Below are 13,673 nucleotides of genomic sequence, written 5' to 3' on the forward strand. Positions count from 1 at the left end.
CTCAAAAAAAAAAAAAAAAAGGAATTCTCAATTCTCAAGCTTCTCGGGGAGACAGATTTGAGGTTTCCTCTTACATCTTTGTTTGGTGGCCCTACAATTAAACCTCTTTCTCTGCTACAAAACAATGGAAAAAAACTGGAATTTCTAAGGCTCCTCATTTTTTTTTTTTTTTTTTTTAGTCAGGGTCTCACTCTGTCACCCAGGCTGGAGTGTAGTGGTGCCATCATAGCTCTCTGCAACCTCTGCCTCCAGAGTTCAAGCAATCCTCCTGCCTCAGCCTTTTGAGTAGTTGGGGTACAGTGTGCCAGCACACCTGGCTATTTTTTTCTTTTATTTTTAGTAAAGATGAGGTCTTGCTATGTTGCCCAGGCTGACTTCTTTTTAGCGCCTCTGAAAAGTTGTTTCCCCAAGCCATGCTACTAGAAGCTTCTTATTCCATCATTCCATCATTGCTCAGAGTGGGGACCAGAAGTAGAAGGGACCCTGGGTGACAGGCTGCTTGAAGACCCAAAGAAAGTTTCAAGCAGTGTGAATGGCCTGTCATCCCAAATTGGTGAAATCGTCCTACTTCCTCATTTGTGGAACCCAGATAACCTTTGATCTACACTTCTCAAATCCACGTATCATATGTAAATTCCAGGATGTGATCTCAGAGGCCTGAATCACAGGATCCCAGGCAGCTGTTTGACAATGGTGGAGTTAGACACCAAATCATGATGCCAAGGACATTTACTGGGCTCTTCCTCTTTGCCAAACATGGCTGGACATAATTTAATTCCCACAACAACCTCTGAGGCTGTCATTCTTGTGGTTCTGTTTCACAAATGAGGAAACAAGGCCGGTCATGGTGGATCACGCCTGTAATCTCAGCACTTTGGGAGGCTGAGGCAGGTGGATCACCTGAGGTCAAGAGTTTGAGACCAGCCTGGCCAACGTGGTGAAACCTCATCTCCATTAAAAATACAAAAAAAAAAAAAAAAATAGCCGGGCGTGGTGGCATGTGCCAGTAGTCCTGACTACTCGGGAGGCTGAGGCGGCAGAATCGCTTGAACCCGGGAGACAGAGGTTCCAGTGAGCCGAGATCATGCCACTGCACTCCAGCGTGGGCAAAAACGTGAGACCCTGCCACAACAACAACAACAACAACAACAAAGAGGAAACAGGCTCAGGAGGAGAGAGGAAGGGACTTGCCCAAGGTCCACACACAGCTGCTCACCACTCCATACCTGGTGTGGCCGCTGATCTGATGCTCATTGTCTGACTCCAGGGGCCAACATGAGGCCTCGAGGAAGACACTGGTGACTCCGTCACTGCGTGGTGGGCACAGAAGTAGTGTGAATGGTGGAAAGCTCATCTCATGACAAATGTTGATGGGCAGAGCCCTGTGCCGGGCACCCTGGGATTATGGAGAAGCAATAGCATGAGGCGCCTCCCTCCCAGAGCTTTCAGTTTTCATACGGACAGGGGAAAATTAGAAGCAGTTAAGAGCCAAAGGGGTGAACGTGACAGCTGGTGAGGTGGTAGGGAGGGAGAGGTGACTGCACTTGGGGAGTGGTGTATGCTTTGAAGGACGATTCAGCGGCAATAATGAGGCAAGACAGAAGTGCGCTCAAGGCTGAGGACTGAGCAGCAAGTGGGAGGAGGCAGCGGGAACTCTGTGCATGGGGGCAAGACGAGGGCTGGCATTTTCCAACCTTCGTGCACAGGCCACCTTGACCTCTCCATGCCCAAGGACCGCTGTAACTTCCATTACTTATTTTTCATTAAATCAGTTCATCATGATTCCCTTTAAACTTCAGGTCAGTGACATAAATAGGAAACCAGCATCATTTGCCGTAAATAAGAGGTGACTGCAAAATTAGTGAAAAGAAAACAATGTTTTTCAGCTGCAGCCAGGTGGAATCGCCCCAGGGAAAGCTCTGCTCTTGTTTTCGTATTAAAAAGGAAAACTGACAAATATTACAGAGATGTTACGGGCATACACGTACCCAATGGAGACTTTCTCCTTAAAGCTTTCAGAAAAGGCCTGTAAAGGACAGACTTTGGGGACAATATCACTTAATACCTTCCAGTATGTTTCTAAAACTTCCCCCAGTTCCACTGGAAGCCCTCATCCACTTCTGGAAGCTCACTCACTAGGACAGCTGGTCCGCACACAAGTGGTGGAGACCTCAAATACTGGACAGAGGAGTATGGAATTTCTTCCGGGGAAAAGGAAGCCACTAGAGGTTTCTGTTTGTTTTTTGAGAGGGGTTCTCACTCTGTCACCCAGGCTGCAGTGCAATGGCGCGATCTTGGCTCGCTGCAATCTCTGTCTCCCAGGTTCTAGCAAGTCTCCTGCCTCAGCCTCCCAAGTAGCTGAGATTACAGGAGCACGCAACCACACCCAGATAATTTTTGTATTTTTAATAGAGATGGGGTTTCGCCATGTTGGCCAGGCTGGTTTCGAACCCCTGACCTCAAGTGATCCACCCGCCTTGGCCTCCCAATATGCTAGGATTACAGGCATGAGCCGCCACGCCCGGCCCACTGGAGGTTTGAGAGCAGTGAAGGTTGTAGGCAGATCTGTATATATGTATATAAAGATACATATATTTACATATATTATATATTATACAATATATTATATATTATACAATATATAATATATTATATATTGTACAATATAATATATTATATAACATATTATATATAATATAATATAATATAATATATAATATATTATATATTATATATTATATAAATAATATATAATATATAATATATAATATATTATATATTATATATTATATATTATGTATTATATTATATATTATATATTTATATATTATATTTATATATTATATATTATATATTTATATATTATATATTATATATTATATATTTATATATTATATATTATATATTTATATATTATATATTATATATTTATATATTATATATTATATATTTATATATTATATATTATATATTATATATTTATATATTATATATTATATATATAATATATTTATATATTATATATTATATATTTATATATTATATATATAATATATTTATATATTATATATTTTTATATATTTATATATTATATATTTTATATATATTTTATATATTTATATATTATATATTTATATATTTATATATTATATATTTATATATTATATATATTATATATTTATATATTATATATTTATATATAATATATTTATATATTATATATGTTTATATCTTATATATTTATATTATATATGTTTATATCTTATATATTTATATTATATATTATATATGTATGTTTACATACATATATACATATGTGCGTATGTATGTTTACATACATATATACATATGTGCATATGTATGTTTACATACTTATATACATATGTGTGTATGTATGTTTATATACTTATACATATGTATATATATATTTATACATATATGTGTGTGTATATATATATATATTTTTTTTTTGAGACAGGGTCTCCCTCTGTCACCCAGGCTGGAGTGCAGTGGCGCAATCACAGCTCACTGCAACCTCTGCCCCCTGGGCTCAAGTGATCCTCCTACCTCAGCTTCCTGAATAGCTGGGACCACAGGCACCAACAACTATTTTTTTGTATTTTTAGTAGAGACGGGGTCTTGCCATGCTGTCGAGGCTTGTCTTGAACTCCTGAGCTCAAGCAGTCCGCCCGCCTCGGCCTCACAAAGTGTTGGAATTACAGGTGTGAGCCACTGCATCTGGCCAGATCTGTATCTTTAAAACAACACCCTGGCTGCTTTGTGGCAGACAAAGAGGTGCAACTGTAAGCTGGGAGACCAATGAAGACACAAGTGCACTGGATCAGGTGAGAGGTAGTAATGTCTATAACAAGATGGTGGCAGTGGAGTAGAGAAAAGCACCAATCCAAGAGACTTTCATTCATTCATTCATTCATTCATTCGTTCATTCAACAAATATTTATTGAGTGTCTATCTGTTGAACATTTTTCTGAGTCTGAGAGGTAGGCAGGGGTGAGACCAGAGGTAGCCTTCTAGGCCATGAGAAAGATTCTGGATTTTCTTGTTGGTATAGTGGGAAGCTCTTCATTTTTGAATAGAGAAGTGATATGATCTGCTTGATGTTCTTAAAAGGCCACTCTCTGCTGTATAGATAATGGACTATGTGGGAAAACAGTGGAAGCAGAGATGCCCACAGGTGGCCTGGGCAGTGGTCCAGGTGAAAGATGATGGCAGCATGGACTAGGGTTGTGGAGTGGGCAGAATTTTTTAAATGCCCTCCAAGACGCCTGCCTTTGGTGCATACACACCTTCTTTCAGTTATCCAATTAGACATGAATCTAGGTGTTCCTGTGAAGAGATTTTGCAGATGTAATTTAAGTCCCAAACCAGCTGACTTTTTGATAGAGAGATATTCTTTGGTGGGCCTGGCCTAATCAGGTGAGGCCATAAAGGGAGCTGAACTCTTTCTATGAAATTAGAAACGTGAGAATTAGAAACGTGAGAAATTAGAAATGTGATTCCACATAAGGGAGAGTCTCTGTTGCTGGCTTTGAAGACAAGGGGGCCACTTGGCAAGGGATGCAAGTGGCCTCTAGAAACTGAGAGGCCCCTGGCTGACAACCAGCAAGAAAATGGTGACAGGGTAACAGTCCAATGACCATGAGGAACTGAATGCAGGCAACAACATGAATGAGCTTGGATCCTTTCCTAGAGCCCTCAGGCAGGTACACAGCCCAGTCGTTTAAGAACCCGAGCAGGGAACCCAATCACACCACATCTGGACTGCTGGACTATAGACCTGTGAGATCACAGATGGGCAGTGTTTTCTTTTCTTTTCTTTTCTTTGGAAACAGAGTTTCGCTCTTTTTGCCCAGGCTGGAGGGCAATGATGTGATCTCGGTTCACTGCAACCTCCACCTCCCAGGTTCAAGTGATTCTCCTGCCTCAGCCTCCCAAGTAGCTGGGATTACAGGCATGCACCACCCCGCCCAGCTAATTTTGTATTTTTAATAGAGATGGGGTTTCACTGTGTTGGCCAGGCTGGTCTCGAACTCTTGACCTCAGGTAATCTGCCCACCTCGGCCTCCCAAAGTGCTGGGATTACAGGCGTGAGCCACTGTGCCTAGCTGACAAATGGGCAGTGTTTTAAGCATCTGCATTTGTGGCAATTTGTTATGCAGCAATAGAAAATGAATACAGGTGGTGGTGGTGAGAGGTGGTCAGAGTGGAGTGTTCTGGAAGTAGAACAGCCAAGAACTTACTAAGGTATGTGAAGAAAAGTAACTGTGGCCAGGTGGTGCTGTCTGTTGACAGAGGAAGACTGGAGGAGCTGCAAATTTGGGTTAGAAAACAAAGAGCTTGGTTTTGGATGTGCTGTTTGACATCCCAATTAAACATCCAGGGACTCATTGGATGTATGAGTCTAGAGCTTGGGGAAAAGTTGGGGCTAGAGATAAAGAGTCTAAGTCATAAGCATAGATGAGAAGTTTAATAATCAACTGGGCTGAGCATGGTGCTCACTCCTGTAATCCCAGAGCTTTGGGAGGCGAAAAAGGGAGAATCTCTTGAGGCCCGGAGTTCGAGACCAGCATCGGCAACACAGCAAAACCCCCGTCTCTACAAAAAATTAAAAAAAAAAAAAAAGAAGGTAGGTGTGCTGGCACATGCCTGTAGTCCCAGCTCCTCTGGAGGCTGAGGCAGGAGAATTGTTTAAGCCCAAAAGTTTGAGGTTGCAGTGAGCCATGATCAAACCACTGCACTTTAGCCTAGATGATAGAGCAAGACCCTGTCTCTATTGAAGAAAAAAAAGTCAATAGGAAGATTGCTCAGCAATAAAAAGAAGCGAACTACTGATACAAACAACATGGGGCCAGTCGCGGTGGCTCTATTCCCAGCACTTCGGGAGGCGGAGGAGGGGGCGGATCATTTGAGGTCAACAGGTCAAGACCAGCCTGGCCAACATGGTGAAACCCCATCTCTATTAAAAACACAAAAATAAGCTGGGTGTGGTGGCACATGCCTGTAATCCCAGCTACTCAGGAGGCTGAAGCAGAAGAATTGCTTGAACCCTGGAGGCGGAGGTTGCAGTGAGCTAAGATCGAGCCACCGCACTCCAGGCTAGGCGACAGAGGGAGACTTAGTCTCAAAAAAGAAAAAAAAGAAAACCATGGAACTCAAACTCATAACACTAGGTGAAAGAAGCCAGGCTCAGAAGACTACATACTATATGATTCCATCTCTGTGATGTTCTGGAGAAGGCAAAACCATAGACACAGATATGTGGCTGCCAGGGGCAAGGGCTGGGGTAGGGGTTTGAATACCAAGGGACACAGGGGAGGGGGTTTGGAGTGATGGGAATGCTCTGAGAAAATCTTGATTGTGATGGTGGTGACATGACTGCATAAATGTGCCAAAACGTGCAAAAGCATACACTAAAAAGGGCAAATCTTAGTCTATGGAAATTATACCTTAATTTGGCCAGGTGCGGTGGCACACGCCTGTAATCCTAGCACTTTGGGAGGCCAAGACAGGCGGATCACCTGAGGTCAGGAGTTCGAGACCAGCCTAGCCAATATGGCAAAAGCCCATCTCTACTAAAAATACAAAAATTAGCTGGGCATGGTGGCGCACACCTGTAATCCCAGCTATTCGGGAAGCTGAGGAAGGAGAATCGCTTGAACCCGGGAGGTGGAGAGGTTGCAGTAAGCCGAGATGGCACCACTACACTTCAGCCTGTGCAACAGGAGTGAGACTCCATCTCAAAAAAAAAAGAAAGAAAATTATACCTTAATTTAACAAATGAAAGAAATGAAAAGCCAATAGTTGCTTGGGCTTATTGAAGAGTGAAGAGAGGAAACAGAAAATAGGTGAGGACTTCACTCTAGGTTGCACCACCATGGAGGTTGGAGAGGGGGAAAGGGAAAGCTGCAAAGAACAAGTGAGGTGAATAGAGGCCGGGCATGGTGGCTCACGCCCGTAATCCCAGCTCTTTGGAAGGCTGAGGTGGGAGGATTGCTTGGAGCAATCCTCAGGTCCCTAGGAGTTCAAGACCCACCAGGGCAACTTAGTGAGACCCCCCCCCCCAATGTCTGCAAATATAAAAAAAATTAACCAGGCATGGTGGTGTGTGCCTGTAGCCCCAGCTACTTGGGAGGCTGAGGCAGGAAGATTGCTTGAATCCAGGAGTTCGAGGCTGCAGTGACCGTAATTGTGTCACTGCACTCCAGCCTGGGAAACAGAGTGAGACCCTGTTGTAAAAAATAAAAACAAAAAAGATGAATATAGTTGGTGAACGAAAGGGATTCAAGCAAATTTGTTGCAGACCTACTAGGTGCTAAGTGTGCTGACATACTGGTCTTACCCACTCACCTTACTGAGATTGCTGGGGAGGTGAAATGGACTAGCCCTGCTATACAGATGAGAGGAAAGTGGTTTGCCCTGGGTCCACACACAGCATAATAGTGGTGAAGTGAGAATATCCATGCTGGTGTGTCCTGCACACTCTTCCCTTTGTATCAAATGAGTGGAAGAATGAATGAGTGAATACCACTGCAGGTGCTGAGGTTTCACTAGCAGATTCCAGCCAAGGATCTGAGAACGTGATATTTTTAGCGAAGTTGGGGCCATAAAACTTGTTCCATTTCCCAACTTGTGCAACGCCCAGCCCCTCCCCCTGTGGCTCTGAGATTGCTCCCTGGCCTTGGGAAGGGCTCCCCAGTCTTATCTAGGGGGGAGAGTGAAACTGTAAAAGCCTTTATGGCTTTGAGATCACGTCTGCAAGGGGCAGCGATTGTCGTTATAAACTTGAGCTGGCCCTGCAAGGGAGGGCAATAGCCTGGGCTGAGAGGAGTCAGGGGAGAGTTGAGCAATGCCAAGGGAGGGGCCGTGCTGAGCCGAGCATTCTGGGGCCTGTGGTCAGGGACCATCATTCATTTACCTCATTTCATCCTCACATAAAACCCTGTGAGTTTTTTTCTTTTTGAGACAGATCTTGCTTTGTCACCCAGGTTGGGGTGCAGTGGCTCAATCATGGCCCACGGCAACCTCGATCCCCTGGGCTCAAGTGATCCTCCTGCCTCACCCTCCTAAGTAGCTGAGACTACAGACACATGCCACCATGCTTGGCAAATTTTTAAATTTTTTGGAGACTTAGGGTCTCACTATGTTGCCCAGGCTGATCTCAAACTCCTGGGTTCAACTGGTCCCCCCACTTCAGTTTGCAAAGTGCTGGGACTGCAGGTGTGAGCCACTGCGTCTAGCCTTATTGCAATGTTTTTAAACATTCTATGACATGCCTTTTTTCACATTATGGTATCTCTGAAATCAGGATGCATCTTTAAATCAATGGCGTCCCACAATTGCTAAGGGTTTGATCAGGTGGTAGCCCTGACCTAGTTGGTTCTGGTCATTATTTCCAGTGGCCTAACTGGACAACTGCACCCCCTTTGTATTTCATCAAAAATGACTTAAGGACCATTTGAGGAAGGGACCAGGGTCCTGCTTGTTTCCCAAAACCTTCCATTAACACCTTCTGATAAGATCAAGAAAGCACCTGGGGCAAAACCTGCAGAATAGGAGGAAGTGGGTTGGGAGGAAATCCAGGAGACAATAGTGGAGTGTTCTTTCAAGAAATGCTGCATGGGCCGGGTGTGGTGGCTCACGCCTGTAATCCCAGTACTTTGGGAGGCCAAGGTGGGTGGATCATGAGGTCAGGAGATCGAGACCATCCTGGCTAACACGGTGAAACCTCGTCTCTACTAAAAATACAAAAAATTATCCGAGCATGGTGGCAGGCGCCCGTAGTCCCAGCTACTCGGGAGGCTGAGGCAGGAGAATGGTGTGAACCCAGGAGGCAGAGCTTGCAGTGAGCCGAGATCACACCACTGCACTCCAGCCTGGGAAACAGAGTGAGACTCCGTCTCAAAAAAAAAAAAAAAAAAGAAAAAAAGAAAAAAAAAAAAGAAATGCTGTATGAACAAAGCATTTAATGGGATGGAAGATGATATTGCATGGAAAAATATAGACAATGAAGATTCTGGGCAGAAAAGTGACCTCAGTGGGCTGGATGCTATGAGATTTTGAAACTCCTTACCTAATCTATCTTACCCAGATTTTCCTTTTTGTGTGTGCACAAGGGTGATATATGATTTTTTATTTTCTTGAGACAGAATCTTGCCCTGTCGCCCAGGCTGGAGTGTAATAGTGTGATCTCGGCTCACTGCAACCTCCACCTTCCCGGTTCAAGCAATTCTCCTGCCTCAGCCTCCCCAGTAGCTGGAACTACAAGTGCGCACCACCACACCTGGCTAATTTTTGTATTTTTAATGAAGATGGGGTTTCACCATGTTGACCAGGCTGGTCTCAAACTCCTGACCTGAAGTGATCTGCCCACCTCGGCCTCCCAAAGTGCTGGAATTACAGATATGAGCCACCATGCCTGGCAATTTTTTTTTTTTAGATAGAGTTCCACTCTGTCACCCAGGCTGGAGTGCAGTGGCAAGATCTTGGCTCACTGCAGCCTCCACCTCCCAGGTTCCAGCGATTCTCCTGCCTCAGCCTCCCGAGTAGCTGGGATAAAAGGTGCCCGCCACCACACCCGGCTAAGTTTTGTATTTTCAGTAGAGATGGGTTTTCACCATGTTGGCCAGGCTGGTCTCAAATTCCTGACCTCCTCCCGCCTCGGTCTCCAAAAGTGCTGGGATTACAGGTGTAAGCTGCAGTGCCCTGCCAATATATAATTTCAAAAACTATGTCTAAGTCTCAAAGAGCCTTTTAATAAATAGAAAATAAAAATTCTAAGTGATAAGGAGGCATTGTCACAATTAATTGGCAGTGTCTTTTCTAAGTGGTACATAAAATGCTAGTGCTGCTTACAGCAGAAGCATCTCCGGTCAGGTTATCTCATTTCACAGATGAGAAAACTGAGGACACAGAGGCCACAGGGCAAATCAGTGATGGTGCCAGGGCTCTCTCTGACAACAGATACTGTGCTCTTCCTAACATCTGAGGATGACTTGGATGTGGATTAGCCCCCTGGCTCTTCCTCCCTCAGAGGTCTTGGTCCCAGCTGGACAACTCCAACTCCGCCATCCCAAGGGCCTCTGGGAGGCAGTGAGCTCTCCTATTGTTCAAAACTCAGGCCAGCATGGTGGCTCACACCTGTAATCGCACCATTCTGGGAGGCCGAGGCGAGCGAATCACCTGAGGTCAGGAGTTCAAGACCAGCCTGGCCAACATGGTGAAACCCTGTCTCTACTAAAAATGTAAAAATTAGCCAGGCATGGGGTGGCGGGCACCTGTAATCCCAGCTATTCCAGAGGCTAAGGCAGGAGGATCACTTGAACCGGAGGCTAAGGCGGAGGTTGCAGTGAGCCAAGATCACGCCACTGCACTACAGCCTGGGAGGCAGAGCAAGACTCCATCTCAAGAAAAAAAACTAAAAACTCAAGCTGAGGAGGGTTAGCCGGAAGCCTTCTTCCCAATGTACCAACCACCCCTACTTCCCACTGCTCACCTCAGCAACCCCAGTCTGGCCAAGTCCATCCCAACCCATGCTGCCACACGCCCTTCATGCTCTTCCTAGGACATTTAATCACCTGGTCTTGGGCCAGGCAGACTGGACTCTCCCTTCATTTTACAGACAAGGAAACTGAGACACAGAGAGGCTGCTGGACTGTTGCAGGCAAGTCAGGGAAGGGCACGGTCTGGAACCCAGGGCTCAAAATGCAGTGTTCTTTCCAACTTCACAGATTTCTTAGATCCAGAAGAGGCAGGCTGGCAAGGGACAGCAAGGGACTCAGAGTGAGTCAAAAGAAAGGACTTCCAGGTCAGAAGGATTGGTAAGACCTGAACATGTAATTATGGGATGATGCCAAAGGTCTTCACCTGAGTCTTGTCAACACTAACAGGTTCCAGGACAGCTGCACTTTAGGGGGCCAGTAGAGGCACCATCTTGCTCAAAGAATGGGGCCAAACTACACCAGGCATCTCTACCATCCCCAGCAGATCCTACCTCTCTCTGCTTAAAACCCTCCAATGGCTTCCCATCATTCTTGGAACAATTTTAAATTCTTCACCAGGGCCCTAAGGTCCTACAGAACCTGGTTACTGATCACGCCTCTGAGATCATCTCCCCATGGTCACTCCATTCCAGCCCCCTTGGGCTCCTCCCTTTTCCTCAACACACTAAAGCTGTTCCCATTTCACAGCCTTTACCCTAATGTTCCCTTTATCTGGAACATTCTGTCCTCAGCTCTTCTCATGGCCACTTGCTTCTAAACATTCAGGTCCCTACTCAAACGTTGCCTCTTGGAGAGGCCTTCCCTGATCACTTGGCTAAATACATGAGGCTTTGCAGGATACACAGTCCGTGCTGCAACTACTTAAGTCTGCTCTTACAGCGTAAAACAGCCATAAGCAATATGTAAGTGAATGGGTGTGGCTGAGTTCAATGAACTTTATTTACAAAAGTAGGCAGTAGGCTGGATTTGGCCTATGAATGTAGTTTGCTTACTCCAGCTCTAACTAATTGTCTTGTTTGATTGTCTTCCTCTATCCTTCCCTCCCTAGACTGTTAACTCCATAAGAGCAGAGACTCTAGTCTCATTCAATGCTGCTGTGGCAGCCAGCCTCTAAGATGTCCCCCAGTGATCCCCATTTCCTGGTATTCCCACCATTATTTACTCCCCTCCCAAACTGAATAGCGTTGTCTGTGTAATCACTAGGATATTGTGAAAAAGACGGAGTGTGACTTTTGAGGCTAGATGATAAGAGGCATTGTGGATTTCATCTTGCCACCTTGAATCCCTTGCTCTGGGGATGCCAGCAGCCATGCTGTAAGGACACTCAAGCAATCCTATGGCAAGGTCCACATGGGAGGAATTGAGGCCTCCTGCCAACTGCCAGCCATGCAAGTGAGCCAAATTGAAAGTGGATTCTCAAGCCCCAGTCAAGCTTTCAGGGGATCACTGTCCCAGCTGGTATTTTGACTACAACCTCATGAGAGATCTAAGCCAGAACCATCCAGCCAAGCCATTTCTGAAGTCCTACCACACAGAAACTATGATATAATACATGTTTGTTGTTTTAAAATTAAGGTAATTAGTAATTAGTTATGCAGCCATAGATGACTCACATAGTTGCCTAGCACAGTGTCTGGTCACAGAATAAATAGGCTAATTAATATTGGTTAATAAATAAGTGCTTAATAAATATAGAAGGACACATTATAAAAATAAATGTTTGGGGCCGCTGCGGTGAGTGCATTCTCACTCATTAGGCGCCAACTAAACTTTTATTAAAATAAAATAAATGTTTGAAAGACAAATGTATTATAGTTTTTATATAAATAAACGTAAAAATATACATTAAATAATATAGAAGGGCACAATTAAAACTTTCCTAATCCACTGATAGTCCTTGGACAAGATGCCTATGTAAGAATTCTTTCAACCTTGAGAACCTAAGATTCGGAGATTCTCAGTTTCTGTGTATAATTAATGCTAAGTCTAGGATTATATAATTCTGAGACTTTAGGCTTCTGTTTCACCAAGTCCATGGCTCTAAAAGCTTGTGATTCTAACATCTTATGATTCATTTATCAACATATATCTTGGCTGAACAACTCTTCTCTGCCAGGCACAGTGCTGGGTGCTAGGGATTCAGTAGAGAAAAGATGATCCCGATATCTGCCCTCCTGTGGCTCATGAGTGGATGGGGACACAGGCAAACACACGGGCACACATGATGTAGTGATCTCTGTCACATGGGTAAGCACAGCAGCTGGGGTGGGGACTGTGGTAAATGAAGGAACACCAACCCAGATATTCAGGAGGGATGTGAGCAGAAACTGTCCTCAGAGCAAACAGGAAGAGAGAGGACTTCAACCAGAGAAGGAGGTGGTGTTGTAGACTGTGTTCCAGGTAGCAGGAACAGCCAGTGCAAAGGTCCAGGGGTCGGGGGAGAGAGCCAGCATCCAGCACATCTGGTGAAGCAAAACGAGTTCTGTATGGGTTGGTATAGAGTTGGGAGTGGGGGGCGGTAGAAGGCAGAGTGGCCAGACTGTGGCCAGATGACTGAGAACCTAGTAAACCATGTCAAGGAGTTTGAACTTTATCCTGAGGGCAAAGGGGAGCCAGGGAAGGGTTTTAAGGGGCAGCAGAGTGGCACAATCTGCTTGGTAGTTTGGAAAGATGCCTCTGGCTCCTGTGTACGGGTTTGGAAGGAGAGACAAGAGACAAGTCTGGAACAAGATCCCAGGTGAGAGAAGAGGCCTGAGTGAATGGGAGGTGGGCCCCAGAGAAACATTTCATTTACAGTGTGGGGAATGGACAGGGAGTTGGTGGCAGTGTGGGTTATACTGGTAACCTGGGAGCCCAGGACTCCTAGATTTTATGATTCTAAAATTCTTGGCCAGGCACAGTGGCTCACGCCTGTAATCCCAGTACTTTGCGAGGCCAAGGTGGGCAGATCACTTGAGGTCAGGAGTTTGAGACCAGCCTGGCCAACATTGTGAAACCCCGTCTCCACTAAAAACACAAAACAATTAGCCGGGCCTGGTAGTGCACGCCTGTGATCCCTGCAACTCAGGAGGCTGAGGCAGGAGGATCCCTTGAACCCAGGAGGTGGAAGTTGCCCTGAGCCGAGATCGCGCCACTGCACTCCAGCCTGGGTGA

Source organism: Pan troglodytes, chromosome 21 (assembly GCF_028858775.2).
Source record: "Pan troglodytes isolate AG18354 chromosome 21, NHGRI_mPanTro3-v2.0_pri, whole genome shotgun sequence".
NCBI classification, from domain to species: domain Eukaryota; kingdom Metazoa; phylum Chordata; class Mammalia; order Primates; family Hominidae; genus Pan; species Pan troglodytes.